Source organism: Dendrobates tinctorius, unplaced genomic scaffold (assembly GCF_039654945.1).
Source record: "Dendrobates tinctorius isolate UK_male_01 unplaced genomic scaffold, ASM3965494v1 ptg000060l, whole genome shotgun sequence".
NCBI lineage: Eukaryota > Metazoa > Chordata > Amphibia > Anura > Dendrobatidae > Dendrobates > Dendrobates tinctorius.
The window spans coordinates 35818834-35825125 of NW_027361728.1; positions in this window are offsets into that span (position 1 = coordinate 35818834).

The following is a 6292-nucleotide window of genomic DNA, read 5'->3' on the forward strand; positions in this document are numbered from 1 at the left end:
ATCTGTATGAGTTTTCGAATTCTTGTGGCACATGAGTATTAGACACTAACACCATTATTAGATGATACGTGACATGTCAAAGATGCCCATCAAGTGCTACCATCTACAGGCAAAGCAGAGCAAAACACAGGCCATATAAATAAACGCAAGGGGCCAATTCATCAAAACTTTTATTACACCAAATTGGTGTAAAAGCTTTGAAAAGTCGCAAGTTTTTTTTTCACAACTTGGAATTGAAATTTTCAAACACTTGCTATTTTCACTCCAGTTTGACTCAGTTTCAAGGGCACAGCTGGGAAGCAGGGGCAGAGCGTGGTCTAGTCCAATCAGCCAATTTATCAAATCTGCCATCATTTTGCACATTAGAAATGCTACTCCAGTCCCTGACTGGAGTAGCATATCTGGCACAGTGCACAGAGGTGCAGGCCACTCATTAATCTTAATAAATTCAGCATCTCTTGTAATTCATCAAGATTAGTGTTGCATAATCGTGCACTTCACTAGTCTTTATGAAGGTGCCTACTTTGCAAGGAGTCAGGACTTGCAAGCTGTTTGCTGGACAGATCACTTCAGCTGTTTGCTCTTGGTTCCATCCCGCTTTAATCCCCTGTAATTCTCTGATGTTGCAGAAGTAAAGCTACCGCTCATAGCAGCTTCACAGAGTGTGCAGTTTCAACCAGAGGTGCAGCCATGCTGATGGCCCAAATTGTCAGTCGTGAGGATCACTCCTCTCCCCTGGGCAAAGACAGACTGCCATATTTCTCATGGGAGAATTGCATGGTAAAACTCGCACTGGCTGTCTGCTCTCCTGACCTGAGCTTGACAGCTGCATAGTAATCCATCATGCTGTCATGCTCAGGTCAGGAGAGGTGCCGGCCAGTCCGTGCAGTGCGATGCGATTATCGCAGGAGTAATACGGCAGTGTGACTCCAGCCTAAAACCATAAAACAAGGAGACTGTGGAGTGGGCATTCCTGAAGAATAGCTATGAGAACAATCCCTTAACATGACCACAAAAGGAGTGGTCCATGTGATGGGATCATATTAAAGAAATGCAGATTCCAAAATCTGGTCTCATACCCATTTGCGATTAAAAAAACGGTTTGTTTTCTGGATGGAAAAAATGGACCAATTCTATGCGATTGTCATGCAAGTGTAATGCGATTTCAGTGCGATTTTTCCATATGACATGCATATGACATCCGTATGCAATACGTATTCCATGCGATTTTAACATGAGGTTTTACATAGAGCAGTTCTCTATGTAAAAACTCATGTTAAAATAGCATTGTAAAAAAAAACTGTACACATCGTTTTAAAACAAAAGAATCTTCAAAACATATATGTGTGTATATAGATAGATATAGTAAAAGCCGTCAGATGCCGCATACAGTAATGAAGAGAATAGGATAGAATAGATAGAATAGTGTGAAGTAGCGCTGTCATTTACTTAGGGGATTCTCGCCTGCAGCAAACAAAAACCAGTTCCGGCACAGGATTTTCCAACAAATCATACAGTCCTTGCGGTTTATTCACGCCTCATAAACCACAGCAGCAACAGAAAGTTCACTTAACAGCATTACCAGCATAGCGTCCATTATAATGCTTCACTCTGGTTATCAATGTCCAGTACGCAGGCTCTCTTAGCCTCACAACTATCTCACCCAAGTCAGGGCCTCCACATGGTTCCGTCACTCATGCTGCAGACGTCCTTATCCCTCCAGGGAACTTTCAGGTTCTGGCAGCCATTACACACAGCCACACACAGGCTGTTAGCCAGGAGACAATCCTGCACACGGGACCTTCCCCTCTGGACCAACCAGGTCCCAGCATTCCTCACATGTGACCTACCCTAGCCACATTATATGGTCTATAGCCACACCCACCAGGTCACATGACTATGACCTCATCACAGGTCCTTCACACACTCACATAGTCTTTTACTACAGGCGTTTTCAGACACACCCCTGGGTGGGTTTGTAGGTAACCAGCCCGCCGAACTCCCGAGTTACCTGGAGACTTCTCCCTTATATCTTGAAATAACACTTCAGCAATATCATTGCTGATCAATACACATAACTAAGTCTCCATCTCAAAGCCACCCTGTTATGAATGAGTCACCAGAGGAGGAAAAAACAAAAATGCAAGCTAAGTCCAGAAAACCGGAGAGGTTGGTAGCTAGCAGATTGCAGACCCCTGATCCTATTCACAACAAATAACAGTAGCCGTGGAGCATTCCTACGGTGGTCCTAGACGCCTCTTCACAGCTGGAGAACTAAATAAGCCTAAAGAAAGAAAGGGGAAATCTAAACTGCCCCAGAGCAGACCCCAAAGCAATAGACAGCCCCCAACATGTATTGTCGGTGAAAACAGATGAAAACACAAACACAGACAGAAAGACAGGCAGAGCAAATGATGGGGCCCAACTAACTAGATAGGAAAGGACAGAAAAGATGCTGGCTGCAATCCGCAAAAACCCTACCAAAAATGTCCCAACACGTCTGATAGGAAAAGCGGCCCTGAAGTCACTAGACTTCAAAATCCCTATATCAGTACTGCGATATATTCTGAAGACAGAGCAAAAGAGATTTAACCGATCAGGGACAAAAATGGAAATTCAGCAGAGCCCCAGCCGGGGCCAGTAGAACACAAAACTAAGCAAATTAGACAAAATCTCATGGAACAATAACAGAGCAAAACTTAGCTTTAGAAGACAGGAACTGAACTGGAGGCCAGAGCTCAGAGCAGAGAAATCACCAGCAACCTTACAGGGCGTCGGCTGCCTTATATCCACTCAGAGATTCCAGATGTCCAATTGAAATCCAACTGTTCAGGTGACAAGGTTTCTCCCATCCAAATCAGTTTCACCACCTCCTTTCACCAGCAGAGGGAGTTCATCGGACATCAAAGGTGAACGAGAAAATGAGCTCACAACAGTACCTCCCCCTTGAGGAGGGGTCACTGAACCCTCATCCATGCCACCAGGCCGATCAGGATGGGCCCGATGAAAATCACAAACCAATCTTTCGGCATGAATATCAGATGCAGAGACCCAAGAATTATCCTCCTGGCCATAACCCTTCCACTTAACCAAATACTGGAGTCTCCGTCTAGCCAGACGAGAATCCAGTATCTTCTCAACCTCATATTCCACATTACCTTCAACCAATACAGGGTCAGGAGGTGCCATCACAGGAACTACTGGCTCAACAAACCTCTTCAACAGAGACTTATGAAACACGTTATGGATCTTAAATGTAACAGGAAGAGCCAATCGAAAAGAGACCGGATTAAGAATCTCCAAAATCTTGTAAGGTCCAATAAATCTAGGTTTAAACTTTGGAGAAGCCACCTTCATAGAGATATTCTTTGATGTCAACCAAACCATATCACTCACCTTAAACCGGGGACCAATGGTCCTATGCCGGTTGTAAAATCGCTGGGCCTTTTCCTGGGAGAGAGACAACTTATCCACCACTTGGTCCCAAATCTGGTGCATTCTCTCCACCACAGTGTCAACACCTGGGCAGGCAGAAGACTCCACCTGCCCTGAAGAGAATCGAGGATGAAACCCAAAGTTACAAAAAAAAGGTGACATCAAAGTGGCCGAACTAGCTCTATTATTTAAAGCAAATTCGGCCAAGGGCAAAAATGAGACCCAATCATCCTGATCAGCAGAGATAAAACATCTCAAATAAGACTCCAAAGTCTGGTTTGTTCTCTCCGTCTGCCCATTGGGGTGAAACGCAGAGGAGAAGGACAACTGAATTCCCAGCTTGGAACAAAAAGTCCTCCTAGAGACAAACTGAACACCTCTGTCAGATACAATGTTCTCAGGAATCCCATGCAAGCGAACCACCTGTTGCAAAAACAAGAGCACCAACTCTGAGGAAGTTGGCAACTTAGGGAGTGGTACAAGATGGACCACCTTAGAGAATCTATCACAAGTCACCCAGATAACAGTCCTTCTCTGAGAGACAGGCAGATCAGAAATAAAATCCATTGAAATATGGGTCCATGGCCTCCTGGGCACCGGAAAAGGCATCAACAACCCACTAGAGCGAGAACAAGGTTTAGACTGGGAGCAAGTCCCACAGGACTGCACAAAATTCCTGACATCACGAGATAAGGCGGGCCACCAAAAAGACCGACTCACCAAATCTCTAGTACCAAAAATACCTGGATGACCAGCCAATGCGGAGCAATGAACTTCAGACATTACTCTCTTCCTCCACTGGTCAGGAACATACAATTTTCCAATGGGACAACGCTCAGGTTTGTCCTCCTGAAACTCTTCCAGAGCACGTCTCAAATCAGGCGAGATGGCAGAAAGAACTACCCCCTCACCTAAGATGGTAGCAGGCTTGGTCACAATAGGAGAATCAGAAAAGAAACTCCTAGAGAGGGCGTCTGCCTTGACATTCTTAGTGCCCGGAAGAAAAGAGACGACAAAATCAAAACGTGTGAAAACAAGGCCCACCTAGCCTGTCTAGGATTCAAGTGTTTGGCCGACTCAAGGTAAATCAAATTCTTGTGGTCAGTGAGGACCATGACTTGATTTTTAGCTCCCTCCAACCAATGTCTCCACTCCTCAAATGCCCATTTCATGGCTAATAGTTCCCGATTCCCCACATCATAGTTGCGTTCAGATGGGGAGAACTTTCGGGAAAAGAAAGCACAGGGATTCATTTTAGATGTTACAGGATCTTTTTGGGACAAAACAGCTCCTCCACCAATCTCAGAAGCGTCCACCTCTACCTGAAACGGGAGTGAGACATCAGGTTGCCGCAAAACCGGAGCAGAAGTGAACCTCCGCTTCAGCTCCTGAAAGGAAGAAACAGCCTCTGGAGACCAATTCAGCACATCAGCACCCTTCTTAGTCAAATCAGTCAATGGTTTGGCAATACCAGAAAAATTAGCTATAAATTTAAGACAAAAATTAGCAAAACCCAAAAACTTCTGGAGGGCCTTCAAAGAAGTGGGCTGAACCCAATTATAAATGGCCTGTACCTTGGCCGGGTCCATTTCAATAGTTGACAGAGACAAAATAAATCCCAAAAATGAAATCCTCTGTACACCAAAAAGGCATTTTGATCCCTTAACATACAGGGAATTCTCCCTCAAAATCCGGAACACAGTCCGAACATGTTCCACATGAGAGTCCCAATCCCTGGAAAATATCAAAATATCATCCAGATAGATGATCAAAAATGTATCCACAAAGTCCCGGAAAATATCATTCATGAAGCACTGGAAGACACAAGGGGCATTAGTGAGCCCAAAAGGCATCATCAGGTACTCAAAATGTCCCTCCGGAGTATTAAACGCTGTCTTCCATTCATCCCCATGCTTAATGCGAATAAGATTATACGCCCCCCTGAGGTCAAGCTTGGTAAACCAGCAAGCACCTTTAACTCTGGAGAATAGATCAGAAATCAGGGGTAACGGATACTGATATTTAACAGTAATTTTGTTGAGGGAACGATAGTCAATACAAGTCCTTAATGAACCATCTTTCTTGGCCACGAAAAAAAACCCTGCACCCAAGGGTGAAGAGGATGGTCTAATATGACCCTTCTCCAATGACTCCTTAATATAAGATCGCATAGCCTCATGCTCGGGTACAGATAAATTGAAAAGTCGACCCTTGGGAAATTTACACCCAGGGCTTACCTCAATTGCACAGTCATAACTCCTATGAGGAGGCAAAGACGCAGACTCATTCTCACTAAATACATCATAAAAATCCGCCAAATAGTCAGGAACATCATGCGACTGAGGAGAGGTGGAAAAAACCGGAGCCTCACTAAGGGCACACCGACAACCCCAACTCACCACAGACACAGATTTCCAATCCAAAACTGGATTATGAATTTGCAACCAGGGAAACCCCAGAACAATGGTATCATGCAAATTATGCAACACCAAAAATCTGCAATTTTCTTGATGGTCTTGGGCGACCCGCATTACCACCTGGGTTCAAAACTGAGGTTTATTTTTCGCCAAAGGAGTAGCATCAATCCCCCTCAAAGGGATAGGCGTCCGCAGAGGTGTCATAGGAAATCCACAACGTTTATCAAAATCCAAGTCCATTAGGTTCAGGGCTGCTCCCGAATCCACAAAAGCCTTGGTGGAAAATGTGGACAGGGAGCAGATCAGAGTAATTGCCAGAAGAAACTTAGGTTGAACACCACCCATAGAAAACGTGTGTGCAAAACATTTCTCTCGTTTAGGACAGACAGAAATAATATGCGAGGCATCTCCACAAAAAAACACAGCTTATTACGCCTTCT